The 14,665-nt window shown below is 36.9% G+C and overlaps 4 non-coding genes across 4 annotated transcripts; all 4 read right to left on the reverse strand.

Annotated features, from left to right (window-relative positions):
- Window positions 1-130: 130 nt before the first annotated feature.
- trnav-uac (transfer RNA valine (anticodon UAC)) lies at window positions 131-203 on the reverse strand. The gene has a single exon. It is a non-coding gene; the product is annotated as a tRNA-Val (tRNA).
- A 601-nt stretch (window positions 204-804) lies between these two features.
- trnav-uac (transfer RNA valine (anticodon UAC)) lies at window positions 805-877 on the reverse strand. The gene has a single exon. It is a non-coding gene; the product is annotated as a tRNA-Val (tRNA).
- Window positions 878-4,304: 3,427 nt separating this feature from the next.
- On the reverse strand, window positions 4,305-4,377 carry trnak-uuu (transfer RNA lysine (anticodon UUU)). The gene has a single exon. It is a non-coding gene; the product is annotated as a tRNA-Lys (tRNA).
- A 160-nt stretch (window positions 4,378-4,537) lies between these two features.
- Window positions 4,538-4,619, reverse strand: trnas-uga (transfer RNA serine (anticodon UGA)). The gene has a single exon. It is a non-coding gene; the product is annotated as a tRNA-Ser (tRNA).
- Window positions 4,620-14,665: the final 10,046 nt, after the last annotated feature.

Genomic DNA, 14,665 nt, shown 5'->3' on the forward strand with positions numbered 1-14,665 from the left:
CTGCTCTTTCATTTCTGCATCAACTTTACCTTTAGTGACTGTATTAATGCCTATTGGCCGCAAAGCCTTGGAAGCGTTGAGTTCCTCCTGAACAGAAACCCACCTGAACAATTTTGAAAAAGAGTTCCAGTGTTCCCACCCAGTTTCGAACTGGGGACCTTTCGCGTGTAAGGCGAACGTGATAACCTCTACACTACGGAAACCTGTGGCGAAGGTGTCAGATCTTTTCATCTCATGCATCTTGGAGCGCGAATCAAATTACAAATTGCGTTGCGCTCTTCAGTTCGCAAATACTATTTTTAGCAGCAAACCGGGAAATTCTCCAGTTGTTTGCGGGAATCCTCTGTGGCCATTTCTTCTTTGCTTTTTCCCCACTTTCATTTAATATATGTATATTTATATGTTGTACGAAATATTGGGTCTTTGAGTGCACCGGCCATCTGTTCATCTAAACTACCAGGTCAAAAGTACAGATTACTGTCTGCGTGGGTATTACCGCTGCCTAGTGTGGCTTAATAATTATCTCTACACATGTGTAAAGACGGGCCTTCGTGATGCAGAGCTGCTGCTCAACAGAGGGCCACTCAGGCAAATCTCTTTTTTCGTGTTCCTCAGAAGAAAGCCAGACAGGCTTGGAATGTCACAGTTGTGGGATAGGTTTAGGTCAAACAATGACTGCTCTTTCATTTCTGCATCAACTATACCTTTAGTGACTGTGTTCATGCCTCTTGGCCGCAAAGCCTTGGTAGAATTGAGTTCCTCCTCAACAGAAACCCACCTAAATGATTGTGAAAATAGATTCAGTGTTCCCGCCCAGTTTCGAACTGGGGACCTTTCGCATGTAAGGCAAACGTGATAACCTCTACACTACGGAAACTCCACAATCTAACGCTAGAGTGCTTTTTGGGCGAATATTTATAGTGTGATGTGCCCGAAAGCAAATAGACAATCGGCGTAATTCCCACGCACAAGAGGACAGAGTTCATTCGGCCTGGCAGTCTATGCAGAGTTTCCTGAAACGCTACCCTTAACTTACCTCGGAATTAAACACTTGCAGCTTGATATCAAGCCGAAACCTGCCTTCCTGTGCTAGTCTCAAACTAACAAACCAAAAGTTCCAAGAACTCAGGAGAAACTCGAAAATTTCTCTTGGTGATTTTTGTTGGTCAAATTTTCGAGTTTCTCCAATCTTCTTGAAACTTTTAGTTTTTTAAAGCCGAGATTTCAAGTTTCTCCAATCTTATTGAAACTCACCACAGGGGTAGCACGTGTCCAGACTAGCATGGGAAATCAGGTTTTAGCTTGATATCCCTTCAGAAAGCTCAGACATGGACTTGCCACGTACAATCTATCCCATTGTAAAAAATACAGACTGTTTGTGGTCAGTGGAATTCTGAGGGTTTAACACCTCTGGGTGCTTCGGGAGTAAGCGAGGAGCCACCTGAACAGGTTTATTGGCAGATTCGTTGACCATTGTGTTGAATTTCAAGAAGGTTAGCCATGTGTTAGAAACTGCTACGGCTTGCATAATTTTATCAGAAAATAACACTCCAGATGGATGTGTTTTAAAGTTCGTCAAGGGGATAAAAAGGCTACTTGTGGGCACGTAGGGGATCAGGGGGACACATAGACAGCTTGCGCTCACAGTTTTTGTATTACCAGTGGACAGAAGCGCAATTAGTGGTCACATAGGCGGTGAGAGGGACTGATGGGCTGTTTGTGGTGACACAGGTGATCATTGGGACAGACAGGGCCGGCGCGCAGGGGTCTAAGGAGGGCTTGCCACGTACCCCCTTTTAGACACCCCTTGAGACCCTGCCTTACGTGATGGCCTAGGTGGAATAAGACCCTTACACAAGAGGACAGAGTTCATTCGGCGTGGCAGTTTCCTAAAATCTCGTCTTTGGTGTTTCTCAGAAGAAAGCCACACAGGCTTGGAATGTCACAGTTGTGGGTTAGGTTTAGGTCAAACAATGACTGCTCTTTCATTTCTGCATCAACTTTACCTTTAGTGACTGTATTAATGCCTATTGGCCGCAAAGCCTTGGAAGCGTTGAGTTCCTCCTGAACAGAAACCCACCTGAACAATTTTGAAAAAGAGATCCAGTGTTCCCGCCCAGTTTCAAACTGGGGACCTTTCGCGCGGGAGCCGAAAATAGTTAAGCTTAACTTCTCTTAACTTTTCCCATTCATTCTCTATGGTAGTGCTTAACACTACGGATGCGATATATTTGTGGCCACACGTAGATTTCCCGGCGCTGTTTCGCCTCTTCCGTGGCGCGGAATTCAAACAGCAGATGATCATCTGTCAACCATTCGCTCTGAAGGAGAGGAGACGCATTTTATGATCGGAGATTTCTTCACGAAATTGTTTTGTTTGAACAACATACCCTGCCAAACTCCCAACAAGCAGGTAAAGTGAATTCTGTGTTTCTTTTTAAAAAACTAAACTCAAAAAAACATACAATTAATTACTTATATTATCATATAATCAAATTTATGAGATTAATTATAGCAACTGTTTTGAATGTTATGTCATTTTCAAGACTTTAGTGCATATATATATATATATGTGTGTGTGTGTGTGTGTGTGTGTGTGTTACTTTTTTGTGAGTTTCTAGTCCACCGCCTTAACCACTCGGCCACGACTACAGGAATAGACCAACTTCTGCTCAGTTTGTGTGCAACATTGCTGCCTGACCTACTTGCAAACAACCCAGCTCAGTCAGCAAGCGGACTGTAACCCAGTAAAGGGTTTCCTTTTTTTGGATACAGACATAATAACAACAACACTTTGTGCACTTCTAAAATAAAGATAACAAACAAGATGTGCTGTCTGCAGCCTTTGTCTGCGCTGATCTTCATTTACAAACACGTCATTAAAATTAACTGTAACTCCGTGAATACTCAACGAAGAGCCATGAGAGAGATATCTATAGAAAGCTTGACATGTCTACTTTTAAACTAAACGAGTGCTGCCGAAAACAAATATTCTGTGATAATGTAATCCATATGAAAACAAGGCGATGTCCTTTTTTCACGTCTCCCTTCATTATATCTAATGTGACCACGCCCCCGCGCTGAACGCTCTATTCAGATTCAAACTGAAGCGCGGCTTGAATACGCCCACACAGAAGAAAAAGCAGCCAGACTGTTGTTCAAGTGCTTTTATTTTACTGTTTGCTTCGCGGTGAGAGGAATAACACATAATTCACCCCAAAAAGATGTAATGTGGTTGAGGATTTGAGAGATGGATTTACTCAGAAAAAAAAGAATGAAGCACTTTATTCAGCAGAGATCATAAACATGAGTAGGTCTCTTTATATTTATTTATATACTTGTACTAGTTTTCACATAACGTCTAAACATTTTACTAGTTAGACTTTTTCCAAAATATAACTCTTGACTAAATGTATAATTAAGTTAAATATTATGAAGTTTCAATAACAATATACAAAACTATACCATTCAAAAGCTTGATGTAAATAATATAAATGTAACAAATACATGTAACTGTAACAAATGTAACAAAAAATGGTGTTCTTTTAATTTACCCCCCTAAAAAACCTGAAAAATATTCTCAGCTATTTTCAACATTAATAATAATGATAATAATGATAACAATAAATGTTTTTTTTTTTTTTTTTTAGAAATTCAGATTGTTAAAAAGGATTTCTTAAGGATTGTGTGACTGGAGTAATAATGCAAAAATAAAATTAGTTTGAAAGTCAGCTTTGATTGTTCCTAATAAACTGTTTAACTGCTTGCTCCCCCATATTAAATTATGTTGTGGGATAATTAAATATATTCTAAATAAACTACAAACTTTAAATTATATTCATTTATTTTGTTCTCACGTTCTTTCTTGTAACACCTCCCTCTCAGTGACAACAGCTGACTGAGCGGCTCTTTATGCAGCTCATTATGCAGGGCTTTGTCTTCTCAGGTGTAAATCACAATGACATTCATGATAGTTGACGCCTACTCTCATATGACCTTTACCAACAAAAAGTGTCTTAGAAAATTTAAGTGAGTAATTAAAGTGAGTAAACAAGATGATTTTCACATAATTTACAAAAGAAAAATTCTAGGCTACAAGCTCCAGTTCTCAAAAATCCCAGGCACCATTGTTCTTTATGTGTTTTTTTTTTTGCCTTGTTCAAGTGTTTTAACATTGTTCGTTTTTCACTAACCACAAGGGAGATCCCCTGATCCCCGGGAGCAGGAAGGAACACCGTTCCAGTACAGAGTCAGCAGAAGTGATGGACCGCAGTGATAGCAAGGTGAGGCCAAAGAAAGACCTTCACCCCAACAGGGACTTGAACCCTGGACCCTCAGATTAAAAGCCTGACGCTCTACCGACTGAGCTATTTGGGGGGCACTGGCATCTCACCTTTTATATAACAGCAGTTTACAACAAGCTGCCCAGAAGAGACGCAGGTGTCACGGGATGAAAGCTAGTAGCAGTTAGGACAAAGGACCATAGAAGGCAAAATTACCATCACAGAAAGCTAAAGCAATACTGCAAAGCCTCTCCCGTAGTCGACAGGGTTCAAACCTGCGCGGGGAGACCCCAATGGATTTCAAGTCCATCGCCTTAACCTCTCGACCACGACTACAAGAATACACCATCTTCTGCTCAGTTTGTGTGCAACACTGCTGCCTGACCTACTTGCAAACAACCCAGCTCAGTCAGCAAGCGGACTGTAACCCTGTAAAGGGTTTCCTTTTCTTGGATACAGACATAATAACAACAAAACTTTGTGCACTTTTTGGAATTTTGGGTTTTCATGAGCTGTATGCCAAAATCATCAGTATTAAAACAATAAAAGAACTGAAATATTTCAGTTGGTGTGCAATGAATCTAAAATATATGAAAGTTTAATTTTTATCATTACATTATGGAAAATAATGAACTTTTATCAAAATATGCAAATTTTTTTAAAAGGACCTGTAGCACGTCCTATGTGTTCCTTGTACTGAAAGAGAGTTGAGAAAATAAATGTTCGAAGTGTTGGGAATATATATTCTACTGTTAATAAAAGGTTCACTTGAGATGCCTTGTGTTTCTTTGAAATCATTCTGAATTGGCCTAAATCAATTTATTTCATTAAAAATGAAAAGAAACATTGAAATTGTACTATGTCATACAGTAAAACAAAATATGTCATATGGTAAAACATTGAATTTTAAAAGAAATAAAAATAAATACTTTGTTTGTTTACATGGTTCATGAAAATAATGGAGGAGAGCTAGTATGATATATATATATATATATATATATATATATATATATATATATATATATATATATATATATATATATATATATATATATATATATATATATATATATACATAACTTCAAGGCATTTTTGACTAATTTCTAGCAAAAAAAAAAATAGAACAAATGTCCATAGATGACATGCTGTAGTCTTTAAAAAACAAAATATGTAATATTTGTGGTGTAGATGTTTATATTTTGCAACTTGTTATAGAATACTTACAGATCAACTATTACATTCTTGGTTGTATTTAACCGTGTCATGAATATCAATATTAATTTATTTCTAAAAATCACTTCGTTTTACCGTATGACATTTTCAAGGACTGTATACAAAGAAATACATTAAAATATCGTATATTGTTATTTTTTTATAAAGGGCACTTATTAAAAAAATATATACACATAGATTTACACAAAAAAAATTTAGATTTAGTTTGTCTTTTCATTTAAATTTGTTTACTGTTTTGAAATTCTAAAACGTCACTGACCCTGCTGAATGATTCTGTGATCTTAACAAATTGGTTGAATCATAATCATCTGGGGTCTCATTTATAAACGTTGCGTACGCATAAAATAGGCATAGAAATTGCATACACATTTTTTTAGACATAAGTCAGGATTTATACAAAATAAACTTGGTGTTAATATGTACGCACCGTACGGACATTATAAACCATGCATACAAACTCTTTTTCATGGAGTGAGAAAATGAATGAAGTTATCAATGACTTTAAACTCTGTTTTCATGTCGATATACACATTTACAATAAATATTCCACTTAGAATATTCCACTTGGAGGAGTGCTATAGGTGCACAATAGGCATATGCCGGTATCAAATTTTCCTGTTGTGATTAATTGCTCATGCTTTCATCACGGTAAACAGTATTATCACGGTATTGAAATTTAGTTTTAAAAAGTGCTCAAAATATAGTATCATATATAGTATAACTGAACATTTAAATAAAATAAAGCAATTAAGAATTATATATAAAGTTAAAAGTTTTGCACAGATTAAAGTGCAAAAGAACTATAAAGAACAATAGGTAAGATGAACATCATAGCAAATACACAAATCTGAATGGCTATTTAAAATTATTTAAATATGTTTCAGAAAGTAGTGCAGCGGGTTTATATATGGCGTTTCCAGGGTAAGGACTGCATTCTCTGCAGTATAGCACCATCTACTGTCAGAGAGTGAATGTGCTTTGATTCAGTGCGTCTCTCACATGTTCCTCACATAGAGTTGGGTGTCATCAGTGTAGCAGTGATAAGAAAAGCCATGTTTCTGAATGACAGATCCTTATGACGTCATTTAGATGGAGAAAAGAAGTGGTCTCAGTCTCAGTTGAGAGGCCACTTTTGAAGCCAGATTGGTTGCTGTCCAGGAGGTTGTTCTGTACAAAGAACATATAAAGCTGATTGAACACAGCCCGCTCCAGTGTCTTTGCAATGAATGGAAGAATGGATACCGGTCTGTAGTTTTCAAGAAGCGCTGGATTTAGAGATGGTTTCTTAAGTAGTGGGCTTACCCAAGCTTGCTTAAATGCTGAGGGAAATGTTCCAGAGTGAAGAGAGGAGTTGATAATGTGAGTAAGTGAAGGTATGACTGAAGAAGAGATCGCTTGAAGGAGGTGAGTGGGGATCGGGTCAAGTGGACAAGTAGTAGGATGATTGGACAGGAGAAGTTTGGAAACATCCATTTCTGAGAGTGGAGAGAAGGAGGAGAAAAGAGAAGGAGGAGAAAGAGTGTGCGTTGGTCATTGTGAAGTTATCCTCAGTCTGCGATGTGAAGAATTGGTCACTGATGGTTCTTGTTATATTTGTGAAGAAAACTGCAAAGTCGTCCGCTGTAAGAGTTGATGGAGGAGGTGGTGGAGGCAGATTAAGAAGAGAAGAAAAAGTTTTGAAGAGTTCCGAACATCACAACAGCTGTTAATTTTGTTGTGGTAGTAGGATGTTTTTAGCTTTGAAGACATTTGCAGAGAAGGAAGAGAGGAGAGACTGATACCCACAGAGGTCCGTAGAGTTTCTTGGTTTAGGCCATTTTCTCTCTGCAGTCCTGAGTTTAGTGCGATGTTCACGGAGAACCGCAGACAGCCAGGGGGCAGTGCATGCTGGTCTAGACATCAGTGGGCAAAAGTTGTCCAAGCAAGATGTTAAAGTGGAGCAAAGAGTGTCCATGGCACTGTTCGTGTCCAGAGCTGAAAACTGAGAGAGTGCAGAAAGCGAGAATGAAACCACAGAAAATGGAGAGAGTGAGCGTAAGTTCTGTCGAAATGTGACCTGCGTTGGAGTGTGTGTCACTTCAGGACTTACCAGTTGTTGCCTGATTTGTGAGTCGCTGTAGTAGACACTGGCTTGAGATCAAATGAGGTGAGCAGAGTTTTGAAGTCAGCAGCCTAGGTGGATGTTGAAGTCACCAAGCAGTACCAGAGTAGTACCATCTTCAGGAAAGTTTGATAGCAGCACATCTAACTCCTCCAAGAAGTTTCCCAATTGACCTGGAAGATCAAATTTCCATTCTTTTGATATAAGGAGACCAGTACCTCCACCCCTCCCAGTGGTACGAGAAGTGTGGGAACAAGTGAAATTAGTGGGGAGGGCTGTGGGAGTGGCAGTGTCTTCAGGTTTGATCCAAGTCTCAGTCAGTGCCATGAGGTTAAGACCGGAATGAGTAGCAATAGAAGAAATCTACTTTGTCTACTTTGTTAACAGCAGACTGGCAGTTCCAGAGACCAACTGGAATAGAGAGCAATATTATGGTGGACACTGCTGGATTACTGTATAACCACAGCTGCACGGAGGTGTTAATGTTGTGTAAAGTCATCTCTACAACATTATGAAAAATTCCACTATTGAGAGTGAGGAGTCACTTTGGGATTTGGGTCATGAGCCGGTCAGCCATGATGGTAGGATATGCTATCGGTTGCCAGGGGCAACGCCTTCAGAACTACACAGAGGCGCGAGGCACACGATTTAACATTCCAGAGCGCTTTCATTTTTGTGCTTTTATTATTTTGGCGGAACAGATCTACGAATACGAGAAAGAAAAGGAAGAAAGTAAAGCAATGCAAAAAGATAAGGTGAAAGAAAAGGGACCTTACAGGAACAAGCGCTAAACAGTGGTATTTGGCATCCAAAATATCGACCCATACGAGCTCCCTGCACCAGAATGGCACAGAGACCTGGACCATTTACCTCCATGCACATATATGGACATTGTGAATTATCTTGTTTTTGGTGTAAGTTACTACACAATGCAGGAGTTTAAAAGCCACAAGTCTTTGGTAAGTTACGAAGCTTTCTGCTGTGGCTGAGTGCAGAACTTGGGAATCTACAAAACAAACAGCACTGTACTGGCCAAGATCAGTTTCTTCACATGCATTTTAGTGTATTGTAATTACATTGCATTTAGCAGACACTTCTTGACCAAAATGACAAATTAATTAACTGTGAATGTTTCGTAAACACTAGATGTTCAATGTATACAAATGTTTTGATGTGTGCTAAACCGGTGTATGTTTAGGTTTTTAGTTGTAATTAGATTTTAGCCCAATGACACATACTGTACCAGGTTTTTGTGTTGGGGGCTGCAAAGTGGACAAACCAGTTCTGGGTTGGCTAGGGTAGTTAAATGTGTGATTGCAAGAGGTAAATGTCCTGGTTACATTAAAGGCATTAACAGTGTGAATGCAACGTGTATGAGATTCAGACGAGGCTGCAGACTGATGCTGTGTCCATTTCGGTAACCTAGAAAACTATTCCATTGATCCTATGTTTTCCATATGTATCGTGTGAGGTACTGGAGCAGTTTTTAACGCAGCAGTGACTTCCAGGCATGGTAAAACAGCGCAAAATTGTGAGAACCTCCTCTACCACGGAGTTAACAACCCATGTAAACAATCATGTTTTGCCGCCGGGATCCTACCAACATGGCGGAGAGGGTAATATCGAGGGGAGGGGCTCTGTACCATGATGACAACTCCTCACTCTCAATATTTGAAGGACATAGCTAGGAGAAAACGGTAAGATTTGCATGTTTCCTTTTTACAACACCTTGTCAGTGACACGCTGAATCAGACAATACACTGCAATAAATATGCGTTTATCTGTTTCCACTAAAATAAAATATGTTAATCTTATCAGCAAAACTGCATACATTTAATTTTAAACAATCAAAATTCTATTTGGCCAAGTGTAAAAGAATGAGATCATCTAAAATATCCGATAACTATTTGAAACCATTTAGTTTTAATGGATATTTTCATGCATTTATTCTAAAACATAGCAGGGATACTGTTTCCCTATACTGTCTCTGTGTTAAACATGGTGTCACGTGCATGGGAATTCGCATGTAAATGATATGCAGATGAGGTTATTCACAGTAAAACAAGGCGTTGTAAGAACCATATATGGTGATTACGGGAATGAGATGAGGTGGAAATGAACATATGCACAATTTTCCCCTGACTGGGATTTATAAAGAGCGTTTTGCGCAGGTTCTGGCGTGCGCATGGTTTTATAAAACTTTTGCCCGTATGCAAACTCTAGGATGAAATCTACGGAGAGTTTTATAAACTGATGAATCAGTCTTTTTAACGAATCGCTTGAATCAACAACTCAGTGATTCACTCATTAAACGCTGACCACTGGCACCTACAGGCATTTCAATGCAGTTTAAAAGTATAATTTCCCCCATCATTTCTTGATTGTATATTTAAAAAAAAAAAAAATGTATGCAACTCAATTTCTTCAATGTCAGTGTAAATTATTTTATTTGATAACAGATAACAATAATCACATTATTTTAATTGAATGTATAGATTCCCAGACAGCAAAACTCATCTGGGCCAAATCTGACAAGTCCGTTTTTACCGGATCCAGCTCTGGATTCCTTTATGATGATTTGGTCTAATTGTGGGCCGGATCTGGTCCAGTACCATTTTGGAACCGTGCTGGATCTGGGCCAGCTCACATACACACACACACATATATTTATATATATATATATATATATATATATATATATATATATATATATATATATATATATATATATATATATATATATATATATATGCTAACACATACACACACACAAATAATTTGTATACATATCTAGAATTCAAATACAGTTAGTTTATTTGGATAGTACTTTTCACAATACATATTTCAGAACACCTTTACATAAAATGCATGTTTCTTTGTTACAAATAAAAAAGTCATGTCCATATACCACAGTATTTGTACAGGTACCTGATAATACAGTAAGATTATGACTGTATTTAAGAATACATAATTAATACCATTAAAGCAATCATTACAAGCATCTTAAATGATAGATAATTAAATAATTTACTGTCTTAGGGCACTGATTTTTATTTTATTTATTTTTTGTTAAGTTGTTATACGAAGCTCTTAAGACAACAAAATGTTTAACATACTGATTTAGATGTACAGACAATTACTGTAATGAACACTATTAAAACAATATTCATATTAAAACAATTTAATTACTACAAAAAACAATGAAAAAGATGTGCAATTGTGCATCTTTCTTTCCTTTTGATAATTTATGCACAAAAAAGCAAAATTAAAGGTTTATTTGGTACACTACCCCAAGCAGTACAAGTCTCTACTTCTAGTGCTTCCTGTACATAATATTCACTAATCTTAAAGGGTAAGTTCACCCAAAAATAAAACTTCTGTCATTAATTACTCACCCTCATGTTGTTCCAAACTTGTAAGACAACTTGTTCGTCTTTGGAACACAAATTAAGATATTTTTGATGAATTCTGACTTTAGACTTTATTAAACAAATTGTCTCCTTGATTTCACCATGGTGCTAATTTGGAGAGGATCCATGCACTGAACGTGAGCAGCACATGCTATTATGTGTCAACTGAAGGGTCAGAGAGGTGTCGGAATTCTTCAAGAACTATCTTAATTTTAACTCTTTCCAAGAGTTCAATGATATTGAGATCCATCTTTTCACACTGAGGACAACTGAGGGACTCAAACACTACTATTACAGAAGGTGGAAACATTCACTGATGCTCCAGAAGGAAACACAATGCATTAAGGGGGTGAAAACTTTTTGAATTTGAAGTTTAGTGTAAATTGAACTTCAGCTGGAGGTGATTCACTAATTGCATATTATACATGATTTATGAATGTATTAGTTTAATTTAGTATAAGAAAGCAAGGAAGGCAAGGTTTAAGACTTATGTATAAGAGTCTCAGTTTATTAACAAGCTCCATTGTGGAAATTAGTGCACGTGACAGTGTCACACATACACTTCCTTTATCCACCGACTTGAGATGAAAAATAGATTGTGACAAAATGACACACAGACTTATAGTATTGATATAGGACTATGACTGTCATAACAGGTACAGGTGCATCTCAATAAATTAGAATGTCATGGAAAAGTTAATTTATTTCAGTAATTCAACTCAAAATTGAACCTTGTGTATTAAATAAATTCAGTGCACACAAACTGTAGTTTAAGACTTTGGTTCTTTTAATTGTGATGATTTTGGTTCACATTTAACAAAAACACACCAATTCACAATCTCAACAAATTAGGATATGGTGACATGCTAATCAGCTCAAAACACCTGCAAAGGTTTACTGAGCCTTCAAAATGGTCTCTCAGTTTGGTTCACTAGGCTACACAATCATGGGGAAGACTGCTGATCTGACAGTTGTCCAGAAGACGATCATTGACACCCTTCACAAGGAGGGTAAGACACAAACATTCATTGCCAATGAAGCTGGCTGTTCACAGAGTGCTGTATCCAAGCATGTTAACAGAAAGTTGAGTGGACAGAAAAAAGTGTGGAAGAAAAAGATGCACAACCAACCGAGAGAACCACAGCCAAATGAGGATTGTCAAGCAAAATCAATTCAAGAATTTGAGTGAACTTCACAAGGAATGGACTGAGACTGGGGTCAAGGCATCAAGAGCCACCACACACAGACATGCCAAGGAATTTGGCTACAGTTTTCATATTCCTCTTATTGAGACACTCCTGAGGCACAGACAATGTCAGAGGCGTCTCACCTGGGCTACGGTGAAGAAGAACGGGACTGTTGCTCATTGGTCCAAGGTCCTCTTGTCAGATGAGAGCTATTTTTATTTTTTTTTTAATTTGGAAACCAAGGTCCTAGAGTCTGAATGAAGGGTGGAGAAACTCAAAGCCCAAGTCGCTTGAAGTCCAGTGTTAAGATTCCACAGTCTGTGATGATTTAGGGTGAAACGTCATCTGCTGGTGTTGGTCCATTGTGTTTTATGGAAACCAAAGTCACTGCAACCGTTTACCAATAAATTTTGGAGCACTTCATGCTTCCCTCTGCTGACCAGCTTTTTGAAGACGCTGATATCATGTTCCAGCAGGATTTGTCACCTGCCCACACTGCCAAAAGCACCAAAAATTGGTTAAATGCCATGGTGTTGGTGTGCTTGACTGACCAGCAAACTCACCAGACCTGAACCCCATAGAGAATCTATGGGCTATTGTCAAGAGGAAGATGAGAAACAAGAAACAAAACAATGCAGCTGAGCTGAAGGCCACTGTCAAAGAAACCTGGGCTTCCATACCACCTCAGCAGTGTCACAAACTGATCACCTCCAGGCCACGCCGAATTGAGGCAGTGATTAAAGCAAAAGGAGACCCTACCAAGTATTGAGTACATGTACAGTAAATGAACATACTTTCCAGAGGGCCAACGATTCACTAAAATCTTTTGGATATTTTTGTTTGTTTAATGAAGTATTCTAATTTGTTGAGATTGTGAATTGGTGGGTTTTTGTTAAATGTGAGCCAAAATCATCACAATTAATAGAACCAAAGACCAAAGTCTGTGTGCACTGAATTTATATAATACACAAGTTTCACAATTTGAGTTGAATTACTGAAATAAATGAAATTTTCCATGACATTCTAATTTATTGAGATTCACCTGTATATAGTTCAGGATTCTGAGTGTGAAGTTATTTAAAGGAGCATTTCTTCAGAAAGCTGCAAACCACAATCGGTCCTAACAGACATTATGCTTTGAACAGCACTAGTTGTAATTTATCAGGCACTCAATATTATCAATACTCAATTATACATTGTAGCATTCAAATAGCTTTAATAACTCAACCTCCACTGAAATAGAAAAAAGTGTACTACTATTTGACAGTCCCTGCTCTGGAACCTGAAATTGAAACAGATTGTTATATAGTGTTGCTGGACAATTTCTCAATACATTTACTCAAAAATGGAGTATACTGTTAGCAGAAATAAAAGCATCTTTTGGCAAAGATTTTATAAATATAAAAATGAAAACATACCAAACAATATAATGTAATACATGTCCCTCTCTGTATTTATCATTCATGATGCCCCTGAGAACGTTCTGTCTGCTTAATAAGGATACTGTCAAAAGTTTGGACACATCACTATTTTTTATATTTTTTAAATATGTCTCTTGCTTATCAAGCCAGCATTTATCTGATCAACTTTAATAGTTAAAATAATGGTTTTCTATCTTAACATACTTCAAAATATGATTTATTGACTTTATCAGAGTTTGGTGTTGGAAACAGTTGTGCTGCTTATTTTTTTATAAAAAAAAAATTCAATTAAATTGGGGGGGCATGTGATTCTTTTTTTTTTTTTTAGGATTTATTGATCAATAAGAAGTTATTTATTCAGCTTTGCCATCACATAAATAAATAATATTTTCTCTGTGATTAAATTGTGAAATGTTATTTATTTCTGTGATCAAATCTGTATTTTCAGCATCATTACTCCAGTCTTCAGTGTCACATGGTCTTCAGAAATCATTCTTATATGATGATTCGCTGCTCAAAAAACATTTCTGATTATAATTATCAATATTTAAAACAGTTATACTCTTTAATATATTCAAAAATAATGATATACAACCATTCAAATGTTTGATATGTGTGTTATTAAATAGAAATGACTGTTATTCAGCATATAGGCATTCAATTACAGAAGTAAAACATTTATAATGTTGCAAAAAATATATTAAAAAATAAATAAATTATGTTCTTTTGAACTTTCTGTTCACCAAAGAATCATAAAAATGCCAGGAAATTTTAAGCAGCAAATACTTTATTTATTTATTTATTTATTTATTTATTTATTTATTTATTTATTTTAATAAGAACCATATTGATAACTGAGTAACATTATCAAAATAAATCCAGCACTCAACCTGCATTTTGGAATAATTTATGAAGGATCATGCTCTGAGACTGCAGTAATGATGCTGAAAATTTACAGGTATGAACTACATCCTAAAATACATTCAAACATAAAATAATTATTTAACATTGTAATATTTCACAACATTAC

The sequence above is a fragment of the Carassius auratus genome, unplaced genomic scaffold (genome assembly GCF_003368295.1).
Source record: "Carassius auratus strain Wakin unplaced genomic scaffold, ASM336829v1 scaf_tig00011381, whole genome shotgun sequence".
Taxonomy (NCBI): domain Eukaryota; kingdom Metazoa; phylum Chordata; class Actinopteri; order Cypriniformes; family Cyprinidae; genus Carassius; species Carassius auratus.